The sequence below is a fragment of the Phyllobates terribilis genome, unplaced genomic scaffold (genome assembly GCF_046119375.1).
Source record: "Phyllobates terribilis strain yellow unplaced genomic scaffold, ASM4611937v1 Scaffold_6__1_contigs__length_29720123, whole genome shotgun sequence".
Taxonomy (NCBI): domain Eukaryota; kingdom Metazoa; phylum Chordata; class Amphibia; order Anura; family Dendrobatidae; genus Phyllobates; species Phyllobates terribilis.
Window position 1 is genome coordinate 16,098,006 of NW_027362766.1, and position 19,663 is coordinate 16,117,668.

The 19,663-nt window shown below is 53.3% G+C and overlaps 1 non-coding gene and 3 pseudogenes across 1 annotated transcript; 1 reads left to right on the top strand and 3 right to left on the bottom strand.

Annotated features, from left to right (window-relative positions):
* Positions 1 to 7,628: 7,628 nt before the first annotated feature.
* On the bottom strand, positions 7,629 to 7,860 carry LOC141152802 (U2 spliceosomal RNA; annotated as a pseudogene).
* Positions 7,861 to 8,425: 565 nt separating this feature from the next.
* LOC141152765 (U2 spliceosomal RNA) lies at positions 8,426 to 8,631 on the bottom strand (annotated as a pseudogene).
* Positions 8,632 to 13,409: 4,778 nt separating this feature from the next.
* Positions 13,410 to 13,507, top strand: LOC141152791 (U2 spliceosomal RNA; annotated as a pseudogene).
* Positions 13,508 to 13,890: 383 nt separating this feature from the next.
* LOC141152774 (U2 spliceosomal RNA) lies at positions 13,891 to 14,090 on the bottom strand. Its single transcript, XR_012247147.1, has one exon. It is a non-coding gene; the product is annotated as a U2 spliceosomal RNA (small nuclear RNA).
* Positions 14,091 to 19,663: the final 5,573 nt, after the last annotated feature.

Consider the following 19,663-nt stretch of genomic DNA (forward strand, 5'->3'; position numbering starts at 1 on the left):
GAAGAAGAGGGGCGTGGACTGCGAAAGCGCGCGAGAACTGAAGCCCCGCCTCACGCCCGGACGTTGCGTAAGGTCCTGGAAGGAGCCCAGCAGACGCCGACGTCACAGGAGCGCGACGGAAGGTCCTCAACCCTGACGATCCACTGCGGAGCCGCGGCCTACGGAAGAGGATCATCGCAAGGTAGGCCACGGTCCACTAGGGGGGAAAAGGATGTCGGATACGGAGGAGAGCTTCACCGCTTCAACCCCCGCCAGCGCCACCGCCGTTGCGGTCATGCCTTTCACCATGCCCTATATCCCGGGGGCAGCCTGGCTACCCCAGTACTCAGGGGAGTCACATACCCTGCAGGACTTTAGAGAAAAACTGGATAGCCTCTTCCAGGTGTACCCCCTCACAGAAGAGCAAAAAGTAAGCATCCTGGTGGCCCAATTAACCGGGGCAGCCCAAAGGGAGGTAAAGTCCTGGCCACCTGGGGGGAGGACTGTCGCAGGGATACTAACCCGGCTGAGGGACACCTTTGATACCCGCACCTCAGCCGAGATCAAGCTCAGATTCTACGGGTGCAAACAGCGGGCACATGAGAGTATAAGGGACTATGCATTAAACCTACAAGAAGCCCTGAGAGCCATTAAGCAGACCGACCCTGACGGCGTGGGAGACGAGGACAGGCTGTTAACTGAACAATTTATAGAGGGTTTATATTGCAATGCCCACCGAACCCAGTTGCGGGCAATGGCCTTACAGGACCCTCATCTGGGATTTGCACAGTTCAAGGACAGAGCCATCCGGGTGCTCCGAGAACCGGCACCAGGTGGCGTTGTGACCCACAGACGCCCCACTACCACTTACCACCAGGAGGCGGCGCCCTTGTCGGCAGGGCCTGTGGGAGCTGATGCGCAGGCTTTGAACAATGACTCGGCTCCAGGCCTGCACCATCAGGTCCAAGAGCTAGCTAAAAGCGTTGCTGCGCTAACCCGAACTGTGCAGTCTTTACAGGTTTCCACTCCAGGGAAGCTCCAGCTGGCATCCGGACCGGGGGACATCCCGTGGCGTCGACCAAGGAGGACCCCACCGGCCAGAGGAAGACCCAGCGACCGATACAACGAGGACGGACGACCCATCTGCCGCCGCTGTAATCAACCCGGACATATGGCAAGGTACTGTCCTTTAAACTGGCACAACCTAGGGTAGAGGGCCAACCCCTAGGAAAAAGATCATCAGGCCCATCGAACTGGCGCGACAAATACGTGGGAGGACGTCCAGTCTTGCCTGTGGTACTGGATGGCATTCCTATGAGTGCCCTACTGGACACCGGGTCACAGGTCACCACCATCCCGTACGTGCTCTTCAAGCAGTACTGGAATGACTCGGATATTACCCGCTACCCTGACGACGACTTGAATATCATCGCCAGCAATGGTCAGCCCGTGCCACAGATCGGATTTAAAGAGGTGACCATTAAAATTGGTAGAGTTGAACTGGCAGCACAGGGACTGATCATTGTAGACATTGACAAACACAAGAGTCACCCAAAGATAACTCTAGGAACTAATGTAATTGAAAATTGTCTTGCAGAGGTGATTTTCCTTTTACAGCAGGTTGCCAAGAACGCCAGCTCCGGCGAGCAGCGAGTGCTCCAAAAAGAGATCCGGGCACTGATGCGACGGCAACAGGTGGAACTCTCCGGCGGTGAGATTGGTAGCGTGAGAATGTGTGACCCTTTCCCTATTGCCATGCCCCCATAAAGTGAAATGATGATTTGGTGCCGGGCAGCTATTGGTCTGAGAGGTAGAGATTACCAGGCAATGGTAGAACCAGTTTACTCAGACAGTAGGCCCACCATCTTGACAGCACGGGGGGTGGTTAATGTACGCCATGGGAGGGTGCCCGTTCGCATAATCAATATCGGGAAGAGGGAAGTGTACCTGCCCCGGTATGCCACGCTAGCCAAATTATATACCATTAACCAAAATGCTATACAATCTGTGGAACCCTTGCCTCCATCTCACCCGGAGGAAGGTAACGGCTCTAAGAAAACAATGGAGGACTGGTGTCAGCAACTACATTTGGGTACTGACTCCACTCCCTCACACCAGAAACAGGGAGTCTATCGGGTGGTTCAAGAGTACGAGAGAGTGTTTAGTAAACACCCGTTAGACTTCGGGCGAGTCAAGGGGGTAGAACACCACATCCCCACGGGAGACCATCTTCCTATAAAAGAGAGGTATCGACCCGTACCCCCTGCACACTACCAACACGCCAAGGGGATGCTTAGGGACATGAAGGAGGCTGGGGTGATCAGGGATAGCTGTAGCCCCTGGGCAGCTCCACTAGTCTTAGTCAAAAAGAAAGACAACACCATGAGGATGTGTGTAGATTACCGGAAAATCAACCGTATCACACACAAGGATGCGTACCCCTTACCAAGGATAGAGGAGTCTTTGGCTGCTTTAAGATCTGCTAACTTCTTCTCTACCTTGGATCTCACTAGTGGGTACTGGCAGGTTCCTGTAGCAGAGGCGGACCGGGAAAAGACCGCATTCACCACCCCGATGGGACTTAGCGAGTTTACCTGTATGCCGTTCGGACTCTGCAACGCACCAGGAACCTTCCAACGATTAATGGAGTGCTGTCTGGGCCACAGAAACTTCGAGACGGTCCTGTTGTACCTGGACGATGTCATCGTATATTCTAAGACTTATGAGGACCACCTAAAACACCTGGCGGAAGTGTTCGAAGCTCTGGCAAGCTACGGCCTAAAGGTGAAACCCTCCAAGTGTCACCTCCTGAAACCAAAGGTGCAGTACCTGGGACACGTGGTGAGCGCTGACGGAGTGGCTCCCGACCCTGATAAGATCACCGCAATTAAGGAATGGCCAAGTCCCTCCAGTGTAAAGGAAGTGCCGCAGTTCCTCGGGTTGGTAGGCTACTACCGCAGGTTCATCCCCGGTTTCACCAAAAAGGCAGCTCCTATGCAAGACCTCCTGATAGGCCAGTCCCGGAAGGCCAAGAACCAGAAGCCGCCCTTCAAATGGGAGAAGTTGGAAGAAGAGTCCTTCCGCCAGCTGAAGATGGCCCTCACGGGGGATGAAATCCTGGCGTACCCGGATTACAGCCAGCCCTTTATCCTCTACACCGACGCAAGTAACATCGGGCTAGGAGCCGTGCTGTCCCAGATCCAGCAGGGGAAAGAGCGAGTAATCGCTTACGCCAGCCGAAAACTGCGACCCACCGAAAGAAACCCTAAGAATTACAGCTCATTTAAGCTAGAGTTCCTGGCAGTGGTGTGGGCAGTCACCGAACGCTTTAAGCACTACCTCGCTTCTTCCCGGTTCGTCGTGTACACGGATAACAACCCGTTGACACACCTGGACACGGCAAGACTCGGTGCCCTAGAGCAGAGATGGATGGCCCGCCTGTCCAACTACGAGTTCACCATCAAATACCGGGCAGGACGCTCCAATACCAACGCGGACGCCCTGTCCAGGATGCCAAACCTACCGGACGTAGGAGAAGATCCAGAGGGACTGGAAGAAGTCGAACTCCCCACGTTTCACCGTCATGGGACTATCCAGTATTCCCATCGGGTAAGGAGTAAGCAAGGCGCTACGCTTAACCCCTTACCTCACTACAACTGGGCGGAAACGCAGGACAGTGACCCTGCCGTCCGGCTGGTGAAGGAGATGCTGACTCGGCCAGAGGCTCGCCTTGATCCAGACGCTCCGGAGGAAGCCAAGCAACTGTGGGCAGAAAAGAGTAGACTGTTCCTTTACAAGGGGAAGTTGTGCCGCAGAATGGTTAACTCCCGGACGCATGAACTAATCTGGCAAGTAGTGGTGCCACGAAGAGACGCAGCCATGGTGATGGAGGCATACCACGACGGGGCTGGACACTTCGGATGGAAGAAGCTGGAGTTCCTGCTGCGCGAGCGGTTCCACTGGGTAGGCATGAGGGGAACCATCGAGAGGTGGTGCAGAGACTGTGGCCCGTGCAACCTAAGAAGGAAGGACCATGCCAGCCAGAAGACTCCCCTGCAGTCCATCGTCACCCGGCAGCCGTTGGAACTGGTAGCCTTGGATCATGTAAAACTGACCCCAAGCAGAAGTGGCTACGTCTACGCACTAACCATCGTGGATCACTATTCCCGGTTCTTGGTTGTCGTCCCCGTCAAGGACTTAACAGCTCGAACAGCAGCTAGAGCCTTCCAGCAGCATTTCTGCCGTCCACACGGGTACCCGGACCAAGTGTTGACAGACCAGGGACCTGCCTTTGAAGCGGAGGTCTTCCAAGAATTCTGCACTCTGTATGGCTGCCGGAAGATAAGGACGACACCCTATCATCCGCAAACTAATGGACTTTGTGAGAAAATGAAACAGGTGGTAATGGATCTTCTGAAAATGTTGCCCCTGGAAGAACGCGGTCTGTGGCCTGAGAAGCTGCCCGATCTGGTGGACCTATACAACCACATCCCGGTAGGTTCCACCAACTGTACCCCGGCTTACCTAATGAGGGCGAGACCTGGTAAGTTACCTGTTGACCTGGAAATGGGAGTCCTGACACCCGAGGACACTTCACCAGAAGCAGACTGGGACACAGAGAGGCAGCAGCAGTACCGGAGAGTACAGGAGAGCGTGGAGCGAAGTCTCTGTCAGGCTAGGGAAAGACAAGAGAAAACTTACAACCAGTATGCTCCCGCTGTTCCCCTGGTACCCGGAGAGCAGGTCTTGAAGAGAAAAAGACGGCTCCACAAGTTGGACGACCAGTGGGAGAAGGACCCGTACACCGTACTGCCCTCAAGCCACGACAACCCAAAGGTCTGTACCATCAGTAAAGACGGAGGGGAGACCATAGCCATTGTATCCCGGGATCACCTGAAGAAGTGTCCTGAACAGCTACGGAACCCTGAAGAGGAACAAGAAGACCATCGACCCGTAGAGGAAAGGGAAGATATGGTTAGTACTGTGCTCGGAGACTTCCCTCGGTCCTGGACTCAAGTCAATGGTGCAGTTGTGGTACCCGTCCTCACGTTCCTCCAACCAGCATCCCAAGTGCCTACGGAGCAACAGGTAGAGCTGGAAGAGCAGCCGGTCCAGGAGGCAGAAGACTCCACACAAGCAGAACAGGAGGATCAACCCTCTGCTTATAGTGAGCCTGCCGTACCCCTAGTGAGCCAAAGAGCCGGTAGACAGCTGCCCAGTTTACCCTTGACAGCTCCTACACCCTGTAGTTCAGGGCTAGACAGTCAGCTCCGTAGGTCCACTAGGGCCACTAGAGGCCAGTTACCCGCACGTTGGAGGATTTGAAATGTATAAATTGTTTTATTTGTGGTTACCTGTTTTTCTTGTTGCTTGTGTATAATTTTGTGTTTCTAGTTATTTGTAGGAGTCTTTGGTGGATTTACCGGGAATCCTTTGTACATAGTTGGAGCGTAACCCAGGACGGACTAAAGACTGTTAAGGACTCGGGGCAGGACAGACCCCTACCTGGTTACGTCTCCCTGTTTTGGTGAAATGGACACCTTGCTTTCTTCAAAGACTGCACCCGGTTACGGACATGCCGTGACCACCTTTATGTGTTTCTTTATTGTATTGTTATTGTTATACCTTGTTATGTTTTTCCAAAAATATGTTTCGTCCCGGAGTACTAAATTTCACTAGGGGGGAATGTGACACCCCAGGGGTCCGGTTGCCACAGTGATAGAGATATTACATCTGAGAGCAGGTGGGAGGTCTCTTGGTCAGGGATCCTATGCATGCCACACCTCCTGCCCAGTCCTGGGAGGGGAAGAACTTCCCCTATATAAACCTAGGGCTGAGGCAGGGTTAGTGAGTAGAGAAGAAGTAGAGACAGAGAAGAGAAGCAGATATAGGAACAGAACATCAGGAGCTCTGTGGGAGCAGTGTTACAAGGAGTCAGGGGCTGGCAGCTGCAGAGCTCGCCCTGACTGAGAAGATTTCTTACCGGACCCGGAGGCCGAGGCTGTGGGGACTAACCTCTACCCAGCAGCAGAAACCGACCGGCAGGGGATTGCAGGTCCTCTGGCCCAGAAACCCGAAGGCACGGTCACACGCGTGGGACCAGCACCGCCATCGTGGAGCGGAAGCCATTAGAAGGCCCCGAGTCACCGGCCATACGGGTGAGCACCACACGGTACACTCAGGGACGTGGGCTACTTTTACCCGCCTCTAGCAAGGTAGCCAGAAGAGTACAGTTAGTTGGGAAGGCCTACAACTCCGCCTGGCCAGGGGAGATCCCATCTGCTCAAGGACTGACCAGGCCCCGATTGCTAGCAAGTACTCCGGGAGGGTCTATCTTTGTCACCAGTAAAGACCCTGAACTACACCGCATCGTCTCTGAGTGGTTCCTGCTACCCCCATCATCCACGTCGGCTGCCCTGAGGCCATACCCCTCCCGTTGGGGGTTATACCATCCACGCTGCACCATCCTTCCACCGGCCTCAGCGGTCTGCCCTGCAGCGGCAGCTCCATAGCTGCATTCAACGGGTGGCGTAGTCATCCACCATCTACTGCTAATAGACTGCCACTTAGTCTGACTCCCTGGGCACGGACCGGGTCATCGCCACGAGACTACTACCCCCATCTGATCCGGCTCCGGGTTGGCTCCCGCGTGCGCAACGCAGCGCGACTCAGGCCCAGGGGCGCGTCACAATCACAACTATTCCCTACTCCCAAGCTATCTGTAGATTTGTGCGAAAATTGGCTTGAAATTAACAAGGTATAGCGCACACAGCAACAGCGGTGCCGTCTAACACGCAGCTGCAGCAGTGAGAAAATGGTGGCGACGGGGAAAATGGCTTGGTCTTATAGGGCAAGGACATGTGACATACACTGCCAATGACACATGCCCTTGCTTGTGTGAAAAAAGCACTTCGCTCCATGTGTGCGCTGCTGATAGGCTGACAGATTGCACCTCCCCACTGTAAATGCAGGAAAGAGAAAAAAAAATGGAGATCTTCATTATTCCTGCAGAGATCCATCCCCTGCCCCTCCCCCCACCCCGCTGTACACTCAAACTGCGTATTAACATTAATTTTCATGATTACTGAGAAAAAATCCAGTTATGATTTTGGTGCACGAACAGTTATCGAACATAACCTCGAACAGACGAATTTTTCTCAAATCGTTCGTGTTCGCCGAACGGCTCGAACACCGCCCAAAACAGCTCGAATTTGAGATTGGCGAACAGTTCGAGTAGAACAACGCTCATCTCTAATTATGACACGTGCAATGTCTGTTCCATTCTTCTCTTCTTGCATTCTTGCATTATTCCATTGTCCTATTGTTCCATTGCCCCCTAACAATGAGACAATGGAATAATGCAAGAATGGAAGAATGGAACAGACATTGCACGTGTCATAATGGGCTCCTGGCTTTTATCTAGCTGTGCTGCAGCAGCCAGCTTCAGTCTGTAGGGAGCCTACAGACTGGGAAGGAGGGGGTACTGCTGCCCGTTTGTTCATTAATTAGTAACCCTCTCTACCCCTACCCTTGCCGGTCTAGAGGCGAGAGGGGCATAAGGGAGGAGAGGAGAGGAGAATGTGTGAAGATAGGTGGACATATAAGGGAAGTATCAGGTAATAAACTGATAAGAAAACATAAGGCTTCATCAGAAATCAATGCTCAATAACATAACACGTATTATAGGCAGCTGATATTCATTATTTTGAAACCAAAATCTTATATATAAAAACAAAATACAACATAATTTCTGTGCACAATACACATTTTCCTAGAAACCCCAGAGTGTATCATGTATCAATCTACTAGGGCAGCCGACGGCCAAAGCCGCCTTTTCGAAAGATACTTCACTTGATCTTAGCCAAAAGGCCGAGAATCGATTTCCTGAATTGGTTTTGGCCCATGACTGCACTGTGGCCCCAAGAAGGCACCCATTGTAGGGATAGGGACAAAGACTCTCCTTAGGAAGACGTGTTGTTCATCAATAGACACCTTAAAGCCCACAACTATACTGCTTGTTGCAGACGCACCCCACACATTTTAATCTTTATAAGAAAACCTATTTTCACACATTCCCCCCCCAATGTCCCACGCGTCTCAAGACCCGTGGGGGGGGGGATAGAAAGGATAACTAGTTAATGAACAAACGAGCAGCAGCCCACCCTGCTTCCCAGTCTGTAGGCTTCCTACAGACTGAAGCTGGCTGCTGCAGCACTGCCAGATTAAAGCCAGGTGCCCATTATGACACGTGCAATGTCTGTTCCATTCTTCCATACTGCATTATTCCATTGTCCCATTGTTCCATTGTCCTCTAACAATGGGACAATGGAATAATGCAAGAATGGAAGAATGGAACAGACATTGCACGTGTCATAATGGGCTCTTTGCTTTTATCTAGCTGTGCTGCAGCAGCCAGCTTCAGTCTGTAAGGAGCCTACAGAGTGGGAAGCAGGGGGGACCGCTGCTCGTTTGTTCAATAATTAGTTACCCTCTCTACCCCCCACCCTTCCTGGTCTTGAGGTGCATGAGACATTAAGAGGGAGAGGAGAATAGAATGTGTGAAAATAGGTGGACGTATAGGGGACGTATCAGGTATTAAACTGATAAGAAAAGATACTACACTTGATCTTAGCCAAAAGGCCGAGAAGTGATTACCTGAATTGCTTTGGCCTAAGACTACACCCTGGCCCCAAGAAGGCGCCCATTGTAGGGATAGGGACAAAGACTCCCCTTAGGAAGACATGTTGTTCATCAATAGTCACCTTAAAACCCCAAACTATACTGCTTCTTGCAGATGTGACACGCCCCCTGGGGCCGTGGGGTACTTGGTAGCTGGGCCGGTCCTTTTTGGGGTAGTCAAAATGGCAGTGACCCGATCCGTGACCCAGGGCGGTCAATAAGAAAAGTCAATTGGGGGATAAACGTTCGTGACGCCACCCGTGGTATGCAGCTATAGATGGCCGCCTCTGCTGTTCAGATCCACTAGGGCTGTTGGCAGCAAAGATGGTTCAGCTCTCCTCGGGTAGAGCTAGGCCTCAGGGCAGTTAAATAAGAGATTTAAGATGTTGGTGTTGAGGTTCAAGGCAGGTGACGCAGCAATTAAGTCAAGGACACAATAGGGTGCAGTCTTCAAGTTTTTACTCACAGTTCTTATGGTGTTCCAGGTAACAACTGCCAGATTATAACAGCCCATCGAGTCCTGTGTCCTCCGGGGAAGTGATCCAGCCAACTCTCAGATATCTTGGATGAATTTGAACAGGACCCTCCTTTTGTGTACTGTAACATCCCTGGCGGCGTGCTTGCATGGTGCACCACCTCCCACCATGCAAGACGCCAATCTTACCTGTCAGTCCAGGCTGCACACTTTGCTCCAGTACCTGCTGTGTCCATGTCTCTTTTGTCTGATTGCTTAGGGCGTTGGCGTGGCTTTCTGCTTGTTTCTTATAGCTACTGTGTGCACAGTCCTAATGTGTCCCCAGCCTATTGCTGTGAGTCACTGGATACTTAAACCCCCTCCACCCAGTAGGAGGCGCCTGAGCAACACTTTCACTCAGTTTGTTCCTTGCAACTGAGTTGCCAGGTCCTGTCTTGAATTTTGTCTGTTTCTTCCACCCTGGGGGCTGAGTACCCAGGCCTGTTGCCTGTACCTTCCTTTGACTCTTAGTCTGTTTCCGCCACCCTGGGGACTGTATACCCAGGTCTGTTATCTGTATCAGTATCTGTGACTTCTAGTCTGTTTCCGCCACCCTGGTGGCTGAGTTCCCAGGCTTGCTCCTGTATCTCGTTCCTGGTTCAGTTTCTGTCTGAACTGTGTCCCAGCCCGTTACCTGTTTGTTTCTATGTCCGAACCTTCCCTTTTCCTGCAGTGTCTGAACCTGCACCTAACTCCAACTCGTTGTCTCTGTACTTCTGTTTGTGAGTTTTGTGTCCACTCTCTACTTCAATCTAAGTACCTTGTGTGTATCTGGTTCTGCTCGTTCTTTTTCCCTGCCTCCGTATTTACCTCCTGTGTTCTAGCTATCTTCCTGTATTTTCCAGTCTGTTCCATGCGAACAGAGCCCTGTCCTGTCTGCCTTCACCTTCTGCTCTGTTCTGCTCTGCTTGTTCACCGCTCCAGCGGTTCTGCTCTGCTCCGCTTGGTTACCGCACCTGCGGTTCCGCTCTGCTCTGCTTGTTTACCGCACCTGCGGTTCCGCTCTGCTTGTTCACCGCTCTGGCGATTCCACTCTGCTCCGCTTGTTTATCGCACCTGCGGTTCCGCTCTGCTCTGCTTGTTTACTGCATCTGCGGTTCCGCTCTGCTCTGCTTGTTCACAGCTCCTGCAGTTCCGCTCTGCTCTGCTTGTTTAGCGCACCTGCGGTTCCGCTCTGCTTGTTTACCACGCCTGCGGTTCCGCTCCGCTCTGCTTGTTCACCGCACCTGCGGTTTTGCTCGCTCTGCTTGTTCACCACATCTGCAGTTTTGCTCTGCTCTGCTTGTTCACCGCACCTGCGGTTTTGCTCCGCTCTCCTTGTTCACCGCACCTGCGGTTTTGCTCCGCTCTGCTTGTTCACCGCACCTGCGGTTTTGCTCTGCTCTGCTTGTTCAACCCTCCTGTGGTTTTGCTCTGCTAGTCCTCTGCACCTGCAGCTCTGTTCCTGTATCCCAGTCTGTACTGGTCCCTATCCAGCCTGCGTTCATACCTGCCAGTATCTGCCTGTCTGCATTCCAGCCGTGCCAGTCAGCACCCACCTGCCTTCATACCAGCCATGCCTGCCAGTACCCACCTGCCTTCATACCAGCCGTGCCTGCTAGTACCCACCTGCCTTCATACCAGCCGTGCCTGCCACTGCCCACATGTCTGCATACCAGCTAACCTGCTTGTTCCTGCATTCCCCGGTGTGGGTCAACAGCTGTGACCGGGGTCTGACCTGGAGTAGAACCTGGTCCCTCTGCTCGGTTCCTCCCTGGTTCACGGAGTCGAATGAGCCGCCGTGCGACCTTGGTTGGACCGGGTTGATACTTAGTTACGCCCCTCCAGGCACTTCCCAGTTCATGGTCCAGTGGGATCACTAATCACGCTCATGCCAGTCAGTCCGGACACGAGCGTAACATGTACCTTTCCATGTCGTCTCTCTGTGCTGGCCCTTGCCCAGTGGCCGCAGGCTTTGTTGGGTGATGTCCTGTCTGTCCCCTTTGTCCTATAAGGCTACTTTTTCAGCAAATGTGTGTGGTTTTTGGCTACGGCACTTGAAGATACCGCAACCTCCAGTTTGCTAGCTGAGTCTTGCAGTCCTCCACTAGTCTGGGGCCGGTCCCCAACTGCGGCCTGATCCCTTCACGGTAAGCATAAACTCGAGCGCACAGGTGGTCTCTGCACTTCCCGTACCCCTAGTATGCTTTCTCTCTCTGGAGCCTTTCTCACTGCTCCGGTGTTCTCTCCTCACTCTTTTACTGAGACTCCCTGACGGGGCCCCCATTAAGTCTGGACGCTACTCCTCCACAGTCCTCACTTACTGAACTGAACTGAACCACAGGGGCACCACAGATGCACCCCACATGTTTTTAATCTACATAAGTCCATCTATTTTCACACAATCTCACACCCCCACAATGTCCCACCCACCTAAAGACCAGGGGGAGGGAGTTAGGAGGATAACTAATTAATGAACAAACGAACAGTGGTCCCCCCTGCTTCCCAGTCTGCAGGCTCCCTACAGACTGAAGCGGGCTGCTGCAGCAAAGCTAGATAAAAGCCAGGAGCCCATTATGACACATGCAATGTCTGTTCCATTCTTCCATTCTTGCATTATTCCATTGTCCCATTGTTAGGCGGCAATGGAACAATGCAATATTGCAAGAATGGAACTGGGAAGTAGACTGGGAAGCAGGTGGGATCGCTGCTCGTTTGTTCATTAATTATTTATCTTCTCCCCCCCCCACGGGTCTTGAGGCACGTGGAAATGGGGGGAGGTGAATGTGTGAATATAGGTGGACTTATGCAGAAAAAAAACGTGTGGTGTGTATCTGCAACAAGCAGTATAGTTGTGGGTTTTAACCCCTTAAGCCCCGGAGCATTTTTCGTTTTTGCATTTTCGTTTTTGCTCCCCTTGTTCCCAGAGCCATAGCGTTTTTATTTTTTGGTCAATATGGCCATGTGAGGGCTTATTTTTTGCGGGACGAGTTGTACTTTTCAACGCCATTACTAGTTTTATCATATCCTGTACGGGAAAACAGGAAAAAAATTCCAAGTGCGGTAAAATTGCAAAAAAAGTGCAATACCCCAGTTGTTTTTTATTTATTTTTTTTACCATGTTCACTGAATGCTAAAACTGACCTGCCCTTCTTATTCTACAGGTCATTACGAGTTCATAGACACCAAACATGTATAGGTTCTTTTATATTTAAGTGGTGAAAAAAATTTCCAAAATTTGGTTAAAAAAAAAATAAAAAAATAGCGCCATTTTCTAAGACCCGTAGCGTCTCCATTTTTCGTGATCTGGGGCTGGTTGATGGCTTATTTTTTGCGTACCAGGCTGACGTTTTTATTGATAACATTTGGGGTAGATCCGATGTTTTGATCGCCCGTTATTGCATTTTATTGCAATTTTGCGGCGACCAAAAAACGTAATTCTGGCGTTTAGAATTTTTTTCTCGCTACGCCGTTTACCAATCGGAATAATTCTTTTTTTATTTTGATAGATCGGGCGATTCTGAACGCGGCGATACCAAATATGTGTATGTGGGGTTTTTTTTTATATATTTTATTTTGAATGGGGCGAAAGGGGGGTGATTTAAACTTTTATATTTTTTTATTTTTTTTTATATTTTTAAAAACTTTTTTTTTTTACTTTTTGCATGCTTCTATAGTCTCCATAGGAGACTAGAAGCAGCAACTGTCCGATCGCCTCTGCTACATACAGGGGACCAGCAGATCCCCTGCATGCAGCAGAAATGGTCCTGTGCTATGAGCGCCGACCACTAGGTGGCGCTCATAGCGACAAGATCATGACAACCACAGGCGTCTGCTGCAGACCCTGGGTTGTCATGCACGCCCATCGGCGACCCGCGATCATGTGACGGGGTCGCCGGTGGGCGGGGCTTATGACGCGCTACCCGGAAGCGCGCGTTAAATGCTGCTGTCGGAGATTGACAGCAGCATTTAACTGGTTAACAGCCGCGGGTGGATCGCGATTCCACCCGCGGCTGTTGCGGGCACATGTCAGCTGTAAGAATCAGCTGACATGTGCTCGGTTCAGTGAGGGCTCAGCGCCGGAGCCCTCACTGAACCGGCGGTACGCACATATGCGTACTAATACGTCCCCGGTATGTAAGGGGTTAAAGTGTCTATTGAACAACATGTCTTCCTAAGGGGAGTCTTTGTCCCTATCCCTACAATGGGTGCCTTCTTGGGGCCAGGGTGCAGCCATAGGCCAAAACCTATTCAGGTAATCGCTTCTCGGCCTTTTGGCTAAGATAAAGTGTAGTATGTTTTATCAGTTTAATACCTGATACATCCCCTATTCGTACACCTATTTTCACACATTCTCCTCTCCTCTCCCCCCTAATCTCCCACGCACCTCAAGACCGTGAAGTGTGGGGAGTAGAGAGGATAACTCAATAATGAGCAAACGAGCAGCGGTCCCCACTGCTTCCCAGTCTGTAGGCTCCCTACAGACTGAAGCTGGATGCTGCAGCACTGCTACATAAAGGCCAGGAGCCCATTATGACACGTGCAAGGTCTGTTCCATTCTTCCAATCTTGCATTATTCCATTGTCCTATTGTTCCATTGACCCCTAACAATGTGACAATGGAATAATGCAAGAATGGAAGAATGGAACAGACATTGCACGTGTCATAATGGGCTCCTGGCTTTTAACTAGCTGTGCTGCAGCAGCCAGCTTCAGTCTGTAGGGAGCCTACAGACTGGGAAGCAGGGGGGACCACTGCTCTTTTGTTCATTAATTAGTAACCCTCTCTACCCCCACCCTTGCCGGTCTTGAGGCAAGTGGGACATAAGGGGGGAGAGGACAATGTGTGAAAATAGGTGGACATTTAGGGTACGTATCAAGTATTAAATTGATAAGAAAAGAAACTACACTTGATCTTAGCCAAAAGGCAGAGAAGCGATTACCTGAATTGGTTTTGGCCTATGGCTGGACCCTTGCCCCCAGAAGGCACCCATTATAGGGATAGAGACAATGACTCTCCTTAGGAAGACATGTTGTTCATCAATAGACACTTTAAAACCCACAACTATACTGCTTGTTGCAGATACACCCCACTTGTTTTTAACCCCTTTACGACCTAGGGTGTATTAGTACGTATCTGTGCCCTGGGCCTTATGGACCTGATACGTATTAGTACGCCCTGGCGATTTCGCCCGAACACAGGCTGTGCGGGTGTGATCGCCGCCGCCGGGTGTCAGCTGATTGTGATAGCTGACACCCAGGGCTTTGTGCAGGGAGCGGTCCCGCACCGCTCCCAGCACATTAACCCCCGCAATGCTGCGATCGAAGTCGATCGCAGTCGATCGCAGCATTGCGGTGGCAAGGGGAGGTGATCGCCAATACTCATCTCCTCTTCCGGCATCTAGCGATGTCTGCCGCGGGTTCCAGTATGTTAATGTAGCACCCTGAGGATTCGGCTGCTACAGGGGTATTGCACCTCAACCCAGAGGTGTGATATTCCACTCCCGGGTAAGGAAGGAGTGTGGAACTGAGCTCAGATAGACTGCATGCACTACATACATCCCATTCCAGAGGAGCAGGCCGACGGTACTCCCACTTAGAAATGTGCAGGTACAACCGAGCCTGTTCCTGGCTGGAGTGGGAGGGGGGTGGTACATCCCATGTAGTGTAGGGGCAGATAGGGGGAGCAGTCTGGGTAGTGTTAGGAGCTCATTGGGTGCTGGTCACCTGAGCTCACACATAGAGGGATATATAAGGAGGGCACCAACTTAGATCAGGGTCAGACGCTGAGAACAAGTCAGTAGGAGAGAGAAGAAAACAGCAGCCCTGGAGAGAGAGAGAGGAGAAAGAAAGAGAAAGACCCAGAGGGGGAAGACTGAAGGGACCCAAGAACCCAAATTAGAGCACCGGGTGAGGAGTCAGCACAAGGGTACCGGAACCCAAGCTGGCGGGGGCAAAAACATCCCTAGCCAGAGACCGGAGGCTGTGGGCAGCATCTGCCACGGCCACCCACTACATCCACCCTGAAGGCATACCACATGGAGGGTCAGGGAACCTAAGGCCAAGGGTTGCCCAACAGAAGGCCCGAGGGAGCTGGACCTAGGTGGATCACTGGTGGGGACGGCTGAAGAAAGGACAGAGGGAGAGCTCAGGGCCACGCTCCGGACTTGTTTGGGGGTTGGCTGGATCCAGGACCTGGTGGACGCAGCACGGCTCGGGTGGTCACTAGCAGCTGGAGTGACCAGTACAACATCTGCAGTAAGTAAACACCCTTAACTGCACAACCCGAGTCTGTCTTCATTGCCGGCTGCACCGCACCACCACAACCCCCATCCTCTGCGCCTGTCCCCTCTGAGGCTATACCCCTCCCGTTGGGGGTTATCCCACCAAGCTGCGCATCCACCATCAGCCTCAGCGGACCCTGCTGCAGCGGCGGCCACAGTGACCGCATCACAACGGGTGGCGTAGTCGACACAAAAGAACTTTAGTAACATCTGTAAAGCTGCCACATAACACTGAGCTTGACGCCCTGGGCACGGGGCCGGGTCGCAGCCGCTCGGAGACTACAACCCCCCATCTGATCCGGTGCCGGGTATTCCCCTCAAAAAGGAATATGTCCCAGGGGGCGCGTCAACTTTGGCGTAGTCGGCAGGATTACGTGCCCGCAACACCCGGGTACTGCGTGCCTGAAGAAAAGTGCAAGTTTACCTCAGAAAGAAGTCTCCCGCCGGTTCCGGAGGGTCCACGCCATCGGACTCCATCACCAGTCGTTTCCCGCCGATTGTCCGCCATTTCCAGCTTGTTCCCGCCATCTGCAGAGTTTCCCGCCACTGGGAAGCGATTCCCGCCAAAACCGCAGATTTCCCGCCTTGGAAGAGCAGCGGACGCCATTATGGGCGTGCCAAAGGAGGGCAGGAGGCCACCTCCCATCGTGGGCCAGGACAGAAAATGGCGCCAAAAGTGGAAACTGCCCCCACCAACAGAGACTGTGATGCTGGAGGTGTCTGTCAGCGTGAAAGAACTCCCCCTGGAGCTGACAGTCACCGAGTTGCCCCGGGACCGCCCTCTAAGTGGGAGGAGACGAAAGAAAAGAGAAAAGATGGGTGTCGCTTGGAGCAGTCTAGAACGAGCGCACCCGGAGGCAAGGTGTCCAGAGCGAGAGCACCCGGAGTCGAGGAGAGGAAGAGTAGACCCGGGAATGGAGCGGCAGCAGCGCAGCACCGGCCCGCTGGCCAGGAGCCTGCAAAAAGAAGAAAGAGGAGAGCAGAGCAGCACCGACCCGATGGTCAGGAGCCTGCTGGAGTCAACAACCCCGCTAGGCTTAGCGGAGATCCTGGCGCAGCTTCCCCGAGATCGGGAGTGCGCGCGGAGTGCCCTGGAGGGCCTCGCGGGAAGGATGGCCCGAGTGCAGAGGGAGATCCTGGCGGAGTGGGGCCGGGAGATGGCCCAGCAAGCTGGAACCCGTCCACGGAACCCGCTCCCTTGGAAGAAGACACCGACTGCCTCTGCGGATGACGCGGGAGGACCCAAGGCCGGAGACGGCGCAGAAGAGGGAGCGAGACGCATGGCAGCAGGTAAGGGGGACGCCTATGCCCCATACCGGAAGACCGCTTATCTGCCCCAGCTCCCCGTCGCAGAGCCCGAAGGTCCCCCGGCCGTACCCGAGACCGCCATGACACCGCCACCGACTAGGCCCCGACCGGAAGCCGCCGTCGCGACCCCGGTGACGTCACGCGTCGTGACCCGGAGCGTGGCGAAGGAAGAGGAGCCTCCGGCCTGGTCGCAGGGCCTAGCGTTTCCGGGCGCCGCATCCCCAGCAGAGCCATCTACCTCCGCGGAGCCTCCGGCCTGGTCGCAAGGCCAGGTAGCCCAGGGCGCCGCCGTGTTAACAGTTCCATTTACCTTCCAGATGCCCCCGGCCTGGCCGCAAGGCCTGGGTAACCTGGGCGCCCCCACCATCACGCCCGCACCCGAAACACCAAGGGTGCCATATCTGGGAGAGGACCCCTTCAGCCAGCTGGCGTGGCCGGACGGGCGGCCTTTCATCTGGCCCGAAGAATTCTTGGAACTGGAGCGACAAAAGAAGTTAGGTCCCCTGTGTGAGCCCCTGATCCCGGCTCCAAAGCCCGTGACTCGGGTCTCGCCTCCACTAGAAGAAGCCCAATTCGTGTGGGACCCCACGGGAGAAGATTTGATGGGGTTCACCGGAGAGACTCGGGCAGCTGCAGCTGAACGCACAGAGTGTTGCCGTCAACAGCTGGCAGAGTTTAAGAGAGAACGGGAGGAGAGGCGGGTCAGAGAGCAATGGGCCCAGACCCGCAGCGCGGAGCAAAAGAGTCGGACCAGAAGGGACCCCTATGCAGCAAATCGTCCCCGTACCATCGGGACGGTAATAAAGTTTAATGCGCAGCATGGGTGGGGCTTCATAAAGGACCGGAACACCATGGGTGACGTCTTCGTTACCCGACGGGACGTCGAGTCCCACCTGCCAGAGGGTCACAAAGGCCGTGACCTCTACGTCGGTGACGAGGTAACGTTCACCCGGCACAAGTGTGCCAAGGGACCTTACGCCCTCCACGTGCATCGCCTGACAGAGGAGGAGTTGCGGTGTAGGGAGGAGGAGCCAGAAGACCCGGACGGGTTCAAGGCTAGAAGGTACTATGACTGAGATAGTACAAAGGACTGTATATAGTTACCTGTCGGGGTACCCAAGTAACCGTGGCTGCTTTAAAGTTTAGTCCCCGTTGGGACCAGTGAACAGTTTAACCCGTGTGTCCCCTACCCAAACCAGGCTGAGGACTGTGAGCAGCCATCCCTTTCCCTTTACTTGGCCGGGGACTGAGAACGGCCAAATTCCCCTGTATATAGTTGCGCTTCCTAAAGCGCCCCCTACCGGTTTTATAGGAGAAACCATTTTTCTAGAAAGACTGTCGCACTTTTCCCGGACACACGTTGCACAGTGTCCGGAGGAGGAACCTGAAACCAGAGACGACGAGAATGTTTATATGAAAAAGTTTTATATATATATAAAGTTTTACATGTTTTATATGTTGATATAAAAATTTTGTATGTTTTTGGTGTTTTATGTCTTACAGCCCGAGGACGTGCTGTGATTTACCAGGGGGGAATGTAGCACCCTGAGGATTCGGCTGCTACAGGGGTATTGCACCTCAACCCAGAGGTGTGATATTCCACTCCCGGGTAAGGAAGGAGTGTGGAACTGAGCTCAGATAGACTGCATGCACTACATACATCCCATTCCAGAGGAGCAGGCCGACGGTACTCCCACTTAGAAATGTGCAGGTACAACCGAGCCTGTTCCTGGCTGGAGTGGGAGGGGGGTGGTACATCCCATGTAGTGTAGGGGCAGATAGGGGGAGCAGTCTGGGTAGTGTTAGGAGCTCATTGGGTGCTGGTCACCTGAGCTCACACATAGAGGGATATATAAGGAGGGCACCAACTTAGATCAGGGTCAGACGCTGAGAACAAGTCAGTAGGAGAGAGAAGAAAACAGCAGCCCTGGAGAGAGAGAGAGGAGAAAGAAAGAGAAAGACCCAGAGGGGGAAGACTGAAGGGACCCAAGAACCCAAATTAGAGCACCGGGTGAGGAGTCAGCACAAGGGTACCGGAACCCAAGCTGGCGGGGGCAAAAACATCCCTAGCCAGAGACCGGAGGCTGTGGGCAGCATCTGCCACGGCCACCCACTACATCCACCCTGAAGGCATACCACATGGAGGGTCAGGGAACCTAAGGCCAAGGGTTGCCCAACAGAAGGCCCGAGGGAGCTGGACCTAGGTGGATCACTGGTGGGGACGGCTGAAGAAAGGACAGAGGGAGAGCTCAGGGCCACGCTCCGGACTTGTTTGGGGGTTGGCTGGATCCAGGACCTGGTGGACGCAGCACGGCTCGGGTGGTCACTAGCAGCTGGAGTGACCAGTACAACATCTGCAGTAAGTAAACACCCTTAACTGCACAACCCGAGTCTGTCTTCATTGCCGGCTGCACCGCACCACCACAACCCCCATCCTCTGCGCCTGTCCCCTCTGAGGCTATACCCCTCCCGTTGGGGGTTATCCCACCAAGCTGCGCATCCACCATCAGCCTCAGCGGACCCTGCTGCAGCGGCGGCCACAGTGACCGCATCACAACGGGTGGCGTAGTCGACACAAAAGAACTTTAGTAACATCTGTAAAGCTGCCACATAACACTGAGCTTGACGCCCTGGGCACGGGGCCGGGTCGAAGCCGCTCGGAGACTACAACCCCCCATCTGATCCGGTGCCGGGTATTCCCCTCAAAAAGGAATATGTCCCAGGGGGCGCGTCATTTCCATGATGACCCGATGTCGTCATGACAACATCCGGGTCACCAGACATCAGGAAGATTTTTTGGACATGCGCAGTGCATCTCCAAACTATCTTCTCCCTCTCCAGCGCTGACAGCTTGCATGGCACAGGGATGGTGCTGCATTCCTGTGCCATGCAGCCGATCAGAGAAAAAAAGGTGAAAGTCC